The sequence below is a fragment of the Pogona vitticeps genome, chromosome 13 (genome assembly GCF_051106095.1).
Source record: "Pogona vitticeps strain Pit_001003342236 chromosome 13, PviZW2.1, whole genome shotgun sequence".
Taxonomy (NCBI): Eukaryota; Metazoa; Chordata; class Lepidosauria; order Squamata; family Agamidae; genus Pogona; species Pogona vitticeps.
Window position 1 is genome coordinate 2,827,680 of NC_135795.1, and position 14,821 is coordinate 2,842,500.

The 14,821-nt window shown below is 40.1% G+C and overlaps 1 protein-coding gene and 1 long non-coding RNA gene across 29 annotated transcripts in view; one reads left to right on the plus strand and one right to left on the minus strand.

Moving 5' to 3' along the window:
- The window catches only part of RBFOX1 (RNA binding fox-1 homolog 1), a 1,225,669-nt gene that overhangs the window by 535,166 nt on the left and 675,682 nt on the right, over window positions 1-14,821 (plus strand). The window contains exon 1 of one of the 28 annotated variants that reach the window (XM_078381461.1): window positions 21-389. The exons of the other annotated variants lie outside the window; for them this stretch is intronic. The gene's annotated coding sequence lies outside the window, so the exon portion shown is untranslated. Of the gene's footprint in view, window positions 1-20; window positions 390-14,821 lie in introns of those variants that run through there. 28 annotated transcript variants of the gene reach the window in all.
- LOC144584711 (uncharacterized) overlaps window positions 5,511-14,821 on the minus strand; it is a 10,756-nt gene continuing 1,445 nt past the window's right edge. Inside the window, exon 2 of the long non-coding RNA XR_013539138.1 lies at window positions 5,511-14,763. This is a non-coding gene — a long non-coding RNA (uncharacterized LOC144584711). The remainder of the gene's footprint in view (window positions 14,764-14,821) is intronic.

The window sequence follows — 14,821 nt, forward strand, 5'->3', positions numbered from 1 at the left end:
TAAGGAGGAAAAGGAGGGTTTTAAACAATTCCAAGGAAAGAGCAAGCGAGGAGAGAAGGTGGAGGAGAAGAGATAAAGGCAATCTCTTACACATGGTGCAGAGGATAAGCGTGGAACTCGGTTCCACGGATGCAGAGTCTGTGGAAGTGTGTGTGTGTGTGTGTTTGTGCGTGTGTGGTGGGAGGCACAAATTGACATGCTTGCTGCCGCCGTTATGTCGCTCCCTTCAGTGGCTTGCCAACATTAATGCAGAGATGGTTTGTGTCTGCATTTGGGCATCTAGCTTTGTGATTAGAATAGAGATTAGAGCACCTCTCGTGGAATAAAGCGACTCGGAAGCAAATCTGGGAAGCAAGCGTACCGATGGGCTTTTTCGTCTCTGGAGAAAGGTACCGTGGATTGCGTGGAAACTCTCTCAAAGGGTTGTGCTTACGTTTAGAGAGGCAGTTGTTTTCCCGAATGATGGGTGCTATAGGATCAGCTTTTAATCCTTGCAACCAGAGTCATGAGAAAGTGATCGGAAGTGGGTGAGGGTGGCAATCAGTGGTCCTTTCTGGGTCCAGCTAAAGTTTGCTTGAACTTTACCTTTAGAGATGTTGTATGATTTTGCTTCTGAGTGGGCTGTGCATGTAATTAAGGGTTTATTTATAAGGTTAGAACTTCTGTCTTTTCCTATCACTGCAGGTAATGAAAGATCTTTGTCTCTGAATTATGCTTTTGTGGAATAAATGAGGTACCTTTTTAAAAAAGTTTAAAGCACTGCATTTTTCTTGGTCAGTGAGAGGCTCCGCCAGGTGAGCAAAAATTGGCACTTCTTACCTATAAGTATTGTTGTCTCATAATTAGGAGAAAATCCAATTCACAATGTGGCCGTAGAAAAATGTGCCGTTGCACACCGGGATCAGTTTAGCACCGCAGAAATCAGTTGATGGTTAACAGAACAAAACATCATACACATTTTGCAGTTAACCTGTTATTGGCTGCCTGCTATTTGATGCAATTTAATAAGAAAGCAAGTACATTGGCTCATTCTCCCACCCCCTCGGTAGTCTACAATACTAATGTTTTACAAAGCTGAATTGCTTATTTTCTTTACTTTGCAGGAGACAATAAATACAAAGGAATAGGGACAGAATAATAATATTTTGAGTGCCTGCAGTAATTTGATATTAAGTAAATCACCTAAATTATACCCAAATGGCTTTCCCCCCTTCTATTAATGATTGTAGATGTTTTTTTAAAAGGAGACATCATTATTTTTTGAATTACCACTTATGGATTGTTCAAGATAATAGAGTCTTGTTAAATGTGCAATTTGAAAATTTCCCTGGTATGCAAAATACAGTATCAGGGACACATAATTTTTTTTGTTGGCCCTGAACCAGCTGATGCTCTGCTGGTTGTTTCCCTCACACCAAGGAATATAGTAAGTGTGTTGTGCGATGTTTGACTACGTTACCCTTCTTTGTTTTAAATTTGCTTAAAGCTACCATGAAATAGGTACTTCTGTCATATCACTGTGCATGTAGATAAGGAAGGTTTTGGTTTTTGTTTAGTGGATGATAAAGACGTTCAGTGGAGTTTTTATTTCCAAATGTTGCCCCAGGTAGTTATTTTGTACATTGTTGACTTTCCTATCTAAATGAAACCAGGAGGGGGGGGGAGAGAAAGAGAGAGAGAGCTTGGATGATCTAAACATGTTCTCTCCCCCCCTCCAGTTTCTGCATTCTTCTATTCCATCACCGATACCCTGTTTACAAATAAGAATTGTGGTAGTTGGTTGTTTACTGTTGAGAATTCTATAGTCTATCTCATGCCATAGGGCCTGGTTGACTATATCTTAATGGATTAATAAAATCAATTTTAAATTGTTGTAGTCGTGACATTCTCCTAGGCAGTGTCAAAATCAAGGGGGGGATTTCATAGAAGTTGGGTGTCATGAAAAATGACCGACCTAAAGTGGCTGCTATTAAGAAGAATGATAGCAAATAAGTAACACACACACACACCCAAAAAAGTTTGTCTTTTGAAAATCTGACTTTAATTCATGGATATTAGATATTCTGGATAAAAGGATAAAGGATAAAAGTCAAATGTTTCTGCTTATGAATTACTACTTTTCAGAAGTTGATTTCACAGGAAGGATGCTGTGAGCTACAGAAAGACTTGGGTGCAAATTTCTGTTCAGACAGTAAGTTCCCTGGATGATGATGAATCTAGTCACTGTGTTTCAGCCTGGCCTTCCTCACAGAGCTGTTTGGGAAGAGACTTTGCTGGTAATCCTGAATTCGTAAAAAACAAAGGATGGGTATAAATGTAATATTGAAGAAGAAGAGGAGGAGGAGGAGGATATCTGATCAATTGACCCAGAGTGGGATATAAATACAACAAATAATTAAATAAATAAGATAAGATACTGTACGTTCTTTGAACTTTAGAAGAGTCCAAATGTTTGAACATCATTATAAGTTGCCTTGTACAGTACTTAATAGTGGAAAGGCAGGTTGGAATCTAACCACCGCCGGAAGCAGATCAACCAACTTGTTGTGTTCAAAGACAATCTTTTCTCATGCAATTTTGTGTAGGTTTTAATCATCATCTCAGATCATCTTAGGACTGCAGGAAAGGACCCCATTGATCATTGAGTCCAGCCCCTCTCAAGGAGGCACACTCCTCCTTGAAACCGTTAGCCCATAGGAGCATATATGCAGTAATCACAACTGTTGTTGCAGGCTGAGTGTGTGTGTCGAAGCCATCACCCTATCACTTCACCCTTTGGATTTTGTCTTGTTTCTGTGAGGACCACCGGAAGGCTAATTAAACACATTTTGCTACTGTTCTAATGGAGTAAGCTAGAAGCCTGCAGATATCCATCCAGAGTGGTGGATTTGGTGTTCCATTAACTTCTAGAAGTGCCACCTTCCACCTGCGCCATTAAGAACAATGTTTATTTTGGTTTTGGCGCGGGTGTTGATTAAATACATTGCCGGGCAGAGAAATACTGGACGGTGCAAATCATCATCATCTATGGGATCATCTCCCATGAGCTTTCTCCAGTCATAAAGTTAGGATGAATTTACATAATTCATAAGCTCAGCAACATCCCCACATTTTTTGGGGAAGCCCTTAATGAGTTGAATCATTGAAATTGTTAATTAATATTACAAAGAGGCTTCAGAAAGAGATAGGATGCATTTCACCTCCATTGTGGTTTTCAGGATATGGTGTTTCCCTTTACTGAGGTTTTTCCCAACCTTATTTTAACTTGAAATGTATCATTGCAGCTGGCACAGAAAGCACCATTGACATTTCCATTCTCCATCCCTACTTGTAGGCACAAAATCCTGCAAGGTTTTGGAGCTGAGAGAGGAATTTACCCAATTTCTTAAGGGGGGAGTGAAATTTCCTGTATGTTTCTGGGGGTAGGACTCAGCGGTAGCAGTGCATTCTTCAGACTGTGTTTGCTTTTTGTAAATGGAAACAACCACCATTTTGCCAGTCGCCATTTTCAACCATATCCCATACCTTGTGTGAGTCATTCTGGAATATTCTGTGAGGAAAATTATATCTTCCGGAAGGATGAATCGCATGAAGAAACCCAGCGACTAGACTACAAGGTGGACTTCTTTCTCCGAAGAGGAGAAATAAAACTTTCAGAAGAAAGTTTCCTCATAAAAGCAAAAGTGTTTTGAGAAAAGTTTGAGTTTGTTTCAATTATAGTTATTGTTTTTCCTCCTTATGTTGGTACGCTCTTCAAAAATGAAACCAAGTGTCTCACACCTAAGAGAATTTACTTGTGGGAAAATCAAAATCTGCTCAACAGATTGTAGGACGATGAGGTTGTCATGACATCCATTAGATGCTTAGCTGTTATATTTTTAAAATATGACATTATACAATGGGGGGAAAAACCCAACTGTGAGATGATGTGTTCATTTTTTGCGAAAATAGTGATGGTAAAATGATTTCCATTTTGGAGAACCCTGGATTAAGGCAAAATGTGTTGGGAATATGAAGGGATATGGTGACTATGTTCCTCTTTTACATGATGCAGTCCTCTGTTTGAAAAACTGCATCTCTCCCTCTCCCTCTCCCTCTCTCTCTCTCTCTCTCTCTCTCTCTCTCTCTGTATGCATACTGGTTTGTTGATTTCTTTGCTTATTTGTTGGGAATTTATCTCCATCCAGACTTAAGATCGACTCAACAGTCATACAACTCACAGTCTTCTCTGCTCATAGTAAATGAGAACTTATTTTAAATAGATTACTCCAAATGTTATGTTTGTGCATATAAATTAATCTATGTGTCGTGTTTTGATTATATGCATTTCCCCCTTTTCTTTCTTTCTTTCTTTCTTTCTTTCTTTCTTTCTTTCTTTCTTTCTTTCTTTCTTTCTTTCTTTCTTTCTTTCTTTCTTTCTTTCTTTCTTTCTTTCTTTCTTTTGGCTAATGTGCAGGTGACTATACTAGAAGTATACAAATATGTCATTAAAGAGGGCCACACAACCACAACTTATATTCAGATAAGAATTAGCAAAACATGTTTTTTTTAAAAAAATATATATATGTGGGAAAGCAGGAAAGGTAAGGAGAAATATCCTTACACAGGGTCTCTAAGTCAGAACTATCCTACCTGTCAGCTATTAGCAGAGTTTGAGCGTGCAGCAAAGGGAACTAGCTTCATCCTACTAAAATATCAAGATCCCTGGAGAAGAGCCTAAGCTGGAAAGCAATCACACTCAGGCTCTTGACTTAGAGAAGTGGCCAAGCTTCTGTTGCTTCTGGGAAGTATGTTGTGGTAGGGAAGAAGTTAGAACCTCCTTGTTCTTGTATATTTTTAACTTTTTTTTGTAGTGGTGTTGTCCAGTTTTACCTTGGGGAAGAGCACCTCATTTCGTTGCACCCACTTGTGAGTGCAATGACAAATAAATTTCTTATGTCTTATGTCTTCTGTATAAAACCTAGCCTTGCTTGCCCTCAGTTCTTCTAATGAATGAAGTTTGTCTCCTTTACAAGGAGAGAGGGCTCACATCAGGAGACAAAGGAGCAAATGAGGTCAGCGACCTTAGGAGTATTAGACTAGGGTTGGAAGGGAGGTCAACGGTCTACGAAAAAACAGTCTAGGAACCCCTCTCTCCTTCTGTTGCTATCTCCTATCCTGCTCATTGCATGTTGAATTGTACCTTGGTAACTTTTCTTGCCTTTTTTTGGCATGAATGAAAGCAGGGACACAAAGCAGGCAATACCCCTAGTTTCCTGGGAACTGATTCTGCTGGCATTTCAATTTAGCCCATGGTAGAAACCATTGTTTACCTGGATCAAGTGGATGAAGGAAATAATGCAATTCACCATTTCTTAGGATGTACCCGTTGTAAGATTCCTCTTATCACAGGAGTTTGTTATCCCCAGAGGGTTTAAAATACCGCTAGAAGGATTCTTGGTTCAACATGAATTGTGGTTCAATCAGGAGAACAAAATTACAGAGTTCCGTGACCTGTGCTTTTTTTCCCCCCAACCAACACATTTTGGGGAAAATAAGGTGCTAGCTATGAATTGGCTCTTAAATACATTGGGAAACCCTTTCTTGCTCATTTCGCTTGAACAAATGTCAACACAGAATGAAGTTTCAAAGCCAACAAGATGTATTAATGCCCTTGCACAAGACTGGTCAAGTTGTACTCCAGTCCTGATTTCCAAAACATGGCCAACTCATCCTTTCCCAGAAGTAAAACAGGAAAGAGATTACATTTCTTTCTACTGTGAAAACAAACAAACATACTTCATTCCAGCAGGTTCTGATGCACCATTAAAAACAAAACAAACAAAAAACAGTATCTGCAAATAGCAGGATATTTTTCCTGAACAAGCAGAATGTTTAAGAGAAAACCAAGAGAGGATTGAGGAAAGGGAAGAAGACAAACTCAGTTCTGATTATAAAATGATTTTTTTTCCGCTTTAAAATAGAATTGCTGGATCAAATATCAAATAAATATATTGTCATTGTAAGTATATACATAGTATACCCATACAATAAAATTCACAGACACCCAGAGATCAGACCCACATGCACACACATAAAAAAATTCCCAAACACTCCCCACCCACTAAAAAATGGATAGTTCTAGGTTTGAGGTCTCTGGCTGTGGAGGCAGAGGTTGGGAGATCGATGCCACACATGGTGCCTTCTTGACAGGGGCTGGACGTGATGATTCATAGGGTCCCATCCAGCTCTGCAGTTCTAAGATCATTATTATGGCAACTAATAGTTGCCATAAAATACCGCTAGAAGGATTCTTGGTTCAACATGAATTGTGGTTCAATCAGGAGAACAAAATTACAGAGTTCCGTGACCTGTGATTTTTTTTTTCATCCAACACATTTTGGGGGGAAATAAGGTGCTAGCTAGGAATTGGCTTTTAAATACATTGGGAAACCCTTCTTGCTCATTTCACATACATACTATGAAACCACATCCAAATCATAGCAGCCATAACAGGGTCTTCAAGATAAGTGAGGTGTTTAAATGAGTGGCTTTACCTGTGTTAACCTTTCCTCCTATGAATTGTCAATGAGGGATACAAACCCAAGTCTTCTGAGTTCTGATCCATCACTCTATCCAGTACGCCACACTCAGCACTAACAAACAGAGGTATTCTTAACTATAAATTAATTTTAAGTTGTTTTTCACTGCCCTTCTGTGCCCTCACTGTTATTTTCCATTATGTGGAACAAACTGGGTCTCTAGTTTACCATATCAGATAGTAGGGTTAGAAAACTGGATGGCTGCACACTTGAGGATCACAGCAGAAAGCCAAAAATATCTCCTTGTTATGATGGTGGTATCTCACCGTGGTATCTGATGCAACATATCTTTGAATACCTGTTACTGAGAAATAATACCTTGATGGGTTGCTTCTCTTAGGCATCTGATAGGACTTTGTGAGATCCAGGCATGCTCTTCCTGTATTTCCAAGTTTTGCTTCTTCTCTTACCCTCCCCCCCAACCCATGTGTATAAGCGAAGGAATTGCTTACATATTAAAATGGGGTTGTTCTCAGCCAAAGAAAGCCACAAATTACTTAACTGTTCAGTTTTGCTGAAGATTAACCACAAAGTTATTTGTCTCGTTTTTGTTGGCTTCAAAGAGCAGATCTTTCTTTCTTTTATTTTCCAATTAACTATAAATTTCACGCATATAAACTTTACTTCTAAAGAGACTTCCCCCCCCCTTTAATGGTTTAAATCAGGGAGGAGACCGTTTCACTGTAAAATAGAAGGACATTTTGTCATTTGCTCCATATAATTTGGCATGCAATTGTATTGGGGGATGTTTGTTGTGTGAAAGTTCTCTCTCACACACTCACTTTCACACACACACACACACACACACACACACACAATCCTGTGTGTCAAAAGGCTCTGTTTTATAGCTTGGTCTTCGTAGGAGTATGTCTGCCACCCCTCTGCTCCTCAAAATAATTATAATGTTGTGGGGTTTTTTAAGGGTGTTTGCACTGTGTGTGTGCATGTGTGTGTGTGTGTGTGTGTGTGTGTGTGAGAGAGAGAGAGAGAGTTAGGTACTTGGGAAAAATAATTTCATTTTCTGCATTACCTTTGCTCTTTTCTTTTTGAAGAGCCTAGGGGTTGAGAAAGACAGAGAGAAATATTAAAATTAATGTGCCTTCTGTTTATGTTGACTTTTTAAAACGTTTTCACAGCTTGATGGTCGACGGGAATTACTTAAGCAATGCCACTGGGTTAATAGGAAAGAAAAAGGAAAGAGGAAAGGGAAGAAGGTGGAGGTGGAGGATTAAATAGTGGAGGTTGCCACTGCTTGTAAAAAGATACATATAACCGTGAGGCCCATAGGTAGAATATCTCTTGTGATCAGTGCCTAACAGCCCAGATAGTGTATTGAAAATTAGTTCATTTCTCTGAATTTAGGGCCAATGGGAATAAAATTAGTTGATTTCAGGGAAATTTGTCATTAGCTGTCAAGTTGCTTTCAAGTTACATGAGTTAAAAGGTCCTGTCCTTAGCAGGTCTTGCCACCTAAAGGCCATCATTTTCTTTACAGAGTCAATCCACCTGATACAGTATTTGATTTCCCTCTTCTCCTGTGGCCTTCAGCTTTTCCTAGCATCATTGTCTTCTCCCATTGAACCTTGTTTGCTCATGATCTGTTCAAAGTAAGGTAGTCTTAGTTTAGTTATTTTTGCATCTAGTTAGGCAGGCAGGCAGGCAGAGAGGTGGGTGGGTGGGTAGACACAGGCACCTACTTTGATATGCATACCACTCTCCTGTAAGCGAAGCTTAGAGTAAATGGTAGATTGATCGATCAATCATCTATCTATCTATCTATCTATCTATCTATCTATCGATCGATCGATCGATCGATCGATCGATCGATCGATCGTCTGTCTGTCTGTCTGTCTGTCTGTCTGTCTGTCTGTCTGTCTGTCTGTCTAATCAAAAGCATTTGAGGATGATTTGGTGTTGAGTGAGTGTCATAGAGAGTATTTTAATCCAGTTCTGACAGAGATCAGGGGCCATACATTGTGCATTCACAGTCCAACATTAATCATCATTACAAATTGCAAATTATTTGTCTATTTGTAGATCAATCGATCGATCAATTAGATAGTTGACAATACTGTATCAAGCTCCTACGTATAAAACGGATCTTGGTGCATCCACTCCCCTTTTGAATATGGGATGTTTCAGAAGACTTGGAAGTCTTATGTACACTATAGCTCCATAAGGCCAACTTGATGGTTTTCTTCTGTTATTTGATTGATTTAACTTCATGCTTTGTGTGGCTGCAACTTTTATTTTCATTTCAGCATTTTAAGGAAAGGAAGGAGCACTCATTCAACTTTTGTCAAACAATTAATGAAGGAACAATAGTAGGATTCACTGCAGAACCCTTCTATGTTAGCACCCTTGCTACCTCTCTCTCGTCTCCTTCTTCTTCTTCAAGTAGGGAAATTCGTCATTTACTTATGAGAATGTCAAACCTTGCCAGCCCTACGAGCAAGTAGGACTGGCTGTTGTGTTGTTGGTTGTTGTGTTTGTTAAGAAGCATTCTTGGTTCCAGAGAGCCACCCAGAAATTCAGGAGGCAATTCCCAATTGTTGTGGGGGTTTTTTAAATGCCAAGTTGATGGGGTTAGCGACTATGTTTTCGTAGATGTGTTTGTGAGTGCGTGAGAGAAAATATGAAGCTTTATCCCAAACTTTAAAGGCACAATCAAAAACCAATTTGGGGGGCAGGGTGTAGCCTGTTGGAAACCCCCTGCAAAAGCTGCCTTTTAAAGATTGTTTTGTGCTGTAAAGATAATGCATTGTTCAAGACTTGTATTGGGAAATACATACTTTCTGTCGAAATCATTTGTCAAAGTTTATCCGACTCAAGCAAATTTATTCCTTTTTAAGCTGCTCATCTTTACACCTTGAAAATGCAAACTTCCTTTAAAGAGAATGAGCTAACACCTCAGCTGTCAGCAGAAAAGAAGGAGGTGATCTAGAAGTGCACAGGGAAAGCTTAATTAGTCCCAACACGTTTCCCATAAAACGTTCCTTCTTCATGACCACTGTTCGGATATAAATAACAGAAAAATAAGAGATGCGTATGAACAAAAAAACTTGCACTTTCTCCTAAGAGCAACAAGACCTGGTAAAATGGACAAATCTGAGTAGGCTTTATTTTTTAAATGTATTTTTAAAGTTGGCTTTATGGATTTGAACCCCATCACGTAGTGGTTCAACTACAGTATTGCAACCAAGACTCTGCTTACAACCCCAGTTCAGTCCCAGGGAGCAGGCTTAAGGTTCATTCAGCCTTCCATCCTTTTGATGTCAGTAAATTGAATACCCAGCTCACTGGGAGGAAGAGGGAAATTATAGCCTACATAATTAAATTGTAAACTGCTCAAAGAGTACTTTAAGCTCCATGGGGAAGTATATAAGCCTCACACTTTGCTTTCTTTTTCTTTGCTTTCCTGTGCTGTTTTTAAAACATCTGCCCTGTTTTACTTTCAATGCTATGTGATGCTGTGGGCTTTAGATGTGTGACTGCCACCATTCCCACCCGTGTTCGGAACGTGGCCAAACAGCCCAAAAAGCCTACAAGAACCATCAGATACCTGCCATGAAAGCCTTTGAGAAGACAAAAAATTCAATTATTTAGAAAGAAATTATTAGCAATACAAATGCAGGAGCCAGTGATACCTTTATTAGACCACTTAAAAAATTCAAGCAAACAACTGACAGCGAGCTTTCGATGATCGTTCATCTTCTTCAGGCTGTGCACCAAGGTCTTGCAGGTAGTTTGGAAAATTAGGTAAAGGAAAAAGGTTCCCCTTGACAATTTGTCCAGTTGTGTCCGACTCTAGGCGGTGGTGCTGATCTCCATTTCCAACCCATAGAGTTGGAAGAGTCTGAAGACAATCTTCCATGGTCATGTGGCCAGCATGTCTAGACACAGAACGCTATTACCTTCCCACCGAGGTGGTACCTATTTTTCTACTTGCATTTTTGCATTTTGCATGCTTTCAAACTGCTAGGTTGGTGGGAGCTGGGACAAGTGACGGGGGCACACTCCGATGCATGGATTCAATCTTACGACTGCAGGTCTTCTGACTTTGCAGCACAGAGGCTTCTGCGATTTAACCTGCAGTGCCACCACATCCCCTTTTGGAAAATTATATACCTTTATCGGAAAAATAATAATAAATTATATACCTTTATAGGAAAATAAAGGTATTTTTCTATATTGGAAAATGACATACCTTTAAGTCCCAAAGACCCATGGCCATTGTCAGGGCCAGGTTAGCTTCTTGAGGTGGAGACAGAGACAGAGACAGTCTACAAAAGTCTTGTGGGGGGGAGGGAGGGTGTGGTTTCAAATTCCTCCTTAGCCAAATTGCAAGGGCTTGAAGAGTGAACTAGGCACAGCTCCACTTTTTGTTCAGAAAGAAAGCAGTGAGATAGCACCAGGACCAGAATGTTGACTGGAGCTACGCTTAACAGCCTCAAAACCTTCCAACTTAGACCTTTTTTTCCCCAGATGAGCCACATTTAGGTGTCTGGTAGAACTTCCCGAATGAAGAATTATGTGTTTTGTAGTCCAAATTTTGAAAATTTATAGTAATTTTTAAAAATCCTATCTGTAGGGCGCAGCATGTTCTTCTTCTCCACGTTGGGAATGGCTGTTCATCTTGCGTTCAGCCGGTACCAGTGAGGGGGAATTACATTGTCAGTTTTGGAAGGATCTATGTAAATTGGCAAAGAACATGCCTGGATAGAACCCAAATGCAGCAGAAAACAGAATTGATACTTTTTGCTTCATCCGTAGTCTAAAATCATCCAGCTGCCCAGGACCTGGAATTAAATGTTTGCAAACACCCTATAACTTGTATTTAGCGCTTGTCTCTGAAAGATAAGATATAGAAAAGTTACATTATATTTGCAACCTACATGAGTGGCATAAATTCTCTCCTATAACTATATACTGTACTGGTGCTGGTATGGGTTGTGGTTTGACTGAATGATAGAGGAGAGATAGGATGTGATTCAGGTGATGGCTTGTGTTTTGTTTCATGATGCTGCCTTGGGCACAGGTGTGTTCAGGGGTTGAGAACACAGAGTGTCGCTTCCCAGCAGAACTACACATAAGCACGCACCACACTGATTTGAAACAGTAGGTCTAGTAAGGAAAAACTGCCTCCCCAAACCCTCAACCTTTAGGTTGTAAGTTAAATTACCCAGGGAGACATTATTCCATCTTCCATGTTTGGACAGTGGGTCTCTAGAGAAGGCTGGCCTGTGAATACAAAGAACAGAGGAATCTCATCTTCTCAATTCCATATTTGAATGAGAATTTATTGGCTAATATCCAGTAGTAAGTCACAGTTGGAGTAGACCCATTGAATCAGTATGGCTTTGGTGAGTCAAACTGCTAGACAGCTCAGTGGTTTAGGTATTTTGCTGTGGAACCAGAGGTTGGGAGTTTGATTCCCCACTTATGCCTCCCTTCCAGTTCTGCCATTCTAAGATTATAAGTAACTATAATTCCTCTGCAAGTCCCGTTAATTCAATGGGTCTATTTTAGTTGTGACTTACTATTGGATTTCAGCCATTGTGTTTTGGAACTCTATTTAACTGTAACAATCCTTTAAAATCATTTTTAAAAATCTGTTTTGTATCCCTAAACTGGGAGAAGAGTAGGATGTAAGTTGGGATGTATGGGGGAAAGAGAAGAACACCATCGCCATCGTCATGATGTAATGATGTTTATTGCACTCGTTAATCTTAGTACCTTTCCCTTCTCAATATAAGAGATAATGGCAATGGAGGTACCACTGTGGTGACTAATTTTTCCCATTCTGCAGAGAATTCAGGGGGTGGTTATGATTATGCCACACCTTTTGGTACCATCTTCATAACAAATCCGGGTGGGATGTACAGCCTCTCTTTATCTCCATAACTAATATGAGCTGAAACACTGCCCTTTCCACCCACCAATATTCCACTTGGTGCTGATGAATATGCACCAAAGTTAATACCAGAATCGAGTTGCATGTCTGGTTTCCACATACTTTGAAATGAACAGTTCCTCTTGCAAAACCCAACCATAATGATTAATTTTCACTCTACTCATATAAGCCTAGAAGCTGTATCCCAAAATCAAATTGATGGGAGGCTTTAGTGTGGCTAGCCAAAAGAAGACCCCCCCACACACACATATGCACACTGATAGAGTGGCAAATTGAAAGGCATAGAAAGCAGACGGCTTTCAGAAAGACTGCTGAAAAAAATCTGTGGAAGGGCATCTGTGCTGGGTGCTGGTGAGGTAGGAGATCATGACATGGTAGTGTCTCATTCTATGTCTTCTTAAACATGTTTTGCTAGGATTCTCCTGATTCATCAGCATTCGAAACTTGTGACAGCTTTATAAAGTATAATATTTTCATGTGCGTCAGTATAAAGCCATCTGTCTGTGTGACAGGAAAAAAAGTATTGAGAAACACGAAGAAACATATGTTTATCAAAGTAATCCATGAGAAGTTAAGAAGAAATACACAAGAAACACATCCGTGTCTCTCATAATAAACAGGCAGAGAAACTGAGAGACGTAGCCTTCATCTACTTTCACAATTATGAATTCTTTTTCTAATTTCTCTTTGTAAAGAAGTGTGAAAAGAGAGAACAGATAAATCTGCTGTTACAGATGGGAAATGCAATGTGGAGATTGAATAAGATGATAGTCATCATCCTTTTTTTCATTTTTTGGTTCTCATTATTCCAGATCTCCTCCTCCAAATCCTCACTCACTTTTCTGGTTCCCTAAACATGAAAATAGCCTGTCTGTTTACTAAAGTTTATACTCATTGTTTGTGAACTATTTGTGGGCTTTTAAGAATGGGTTACCAATCATGAAATATTTTTAACCTATGAAGAGGGTTGTAGTGAATATAATGTGGGAGAAGGGAAGCGGTGTCTCCTTCTGCTCCTTGGAGGAAAGGTGAGCTGTGAGGACTTACATACTGGATGGTGCATGGGAGAACAGAGTGCTGTCAAGCAGGAATTATGCACATTCAATGTTAAGATGCCTTGGAAGCGACTTCAAACTATCCTCCACACCCCACACAATATGCCATTCTTCTCTGGGCCATAGACAGAGACAAATTTTATTGTCTCCAGCAGTCTCAGCAGAAGTACCACCTCCCAAGACTTTGGAAAGTAAAGCCTCTCACAAGAAGTCGGAGCAGACTGGCAAAGCTTACAGGCCATTTCTGAGAAATAGCCTGAACACAAAACAATGACTGCCTTATAAACTGGCTAACATGGACAAAAAGTATGTATATCCTCCAAAATATGCAAAAACATGCAGGAAGAAAATTGTGGTATTTAGAGAAACTGAGCCAGATTGACCCTGAAGTCCTCTTTAGTTAGTTTTCTGCTTAGTGGCTATCAACACAGTTAGGGAGGAGTGATTAGACTGCCTTCCTCTGTTGTCCCTCTCTCTGTGTAGAGAGTGATGTGTCTGAAGAGGTGAAACTCCTGTTCACAGGTAGACTGCCCAGGCAAGAAGGGAACACAGGGAGATTTGAGTTCTTGTTTCTTTGTGCCCAGCGGCCCTGAATTCACGAGGTTAGTAAATGTAATCAAGTTTCAGACTTCAAGGAGAAACCCAAGGTGTTGGACCTAGTTTGACACAGGTTTCAGCACCCTGGATAGCGCCAGGTTGAAACCAGAGCAGATTCTCCACTGTGGGTGGTTTCTCATTTTCAAGCAACTCTCTCTGTACATAAATTGTGTGGGATGTAGTGACCGATGGGAAAAGTTTGGCTGTTTCTAAGTGTGCAGATAACAACCGCACAAGTGAATAGTGCTTGAGATATATTCAGATCCCTACTCGTGGGGAGCACGGGGAGCTGTGCCTTCAAGCTTGCAACTTGAAATGACATCATCCCAAGACCACTTTTGTTTCTGCTTCATTTCTTTCTGCTGCATGGCAGAAGCATATGCATCTTTTTCTGTCAAAGGAAGAAGGGGGCGGGAGAGAGAGGTTCCAGCACCATAGCACAGCTTGATCAATGACTGAGAGAATTACTTCAACTCACCAGTGCAATATCGCGGCGATATAAAAAGTTCTCCTACCGGGCAGAGTTATTATAGCGTTACCTTCACAATGCATTTGGGACCGCTGATAGAACTCTGTGTTGTCATTTATTGCTACTGCCAGGTTTTAATCTGTGAAACTGAATGAGAGATATATTGCATAGTTAATATCCCAATGAAGTCAATGGGACTTAAATG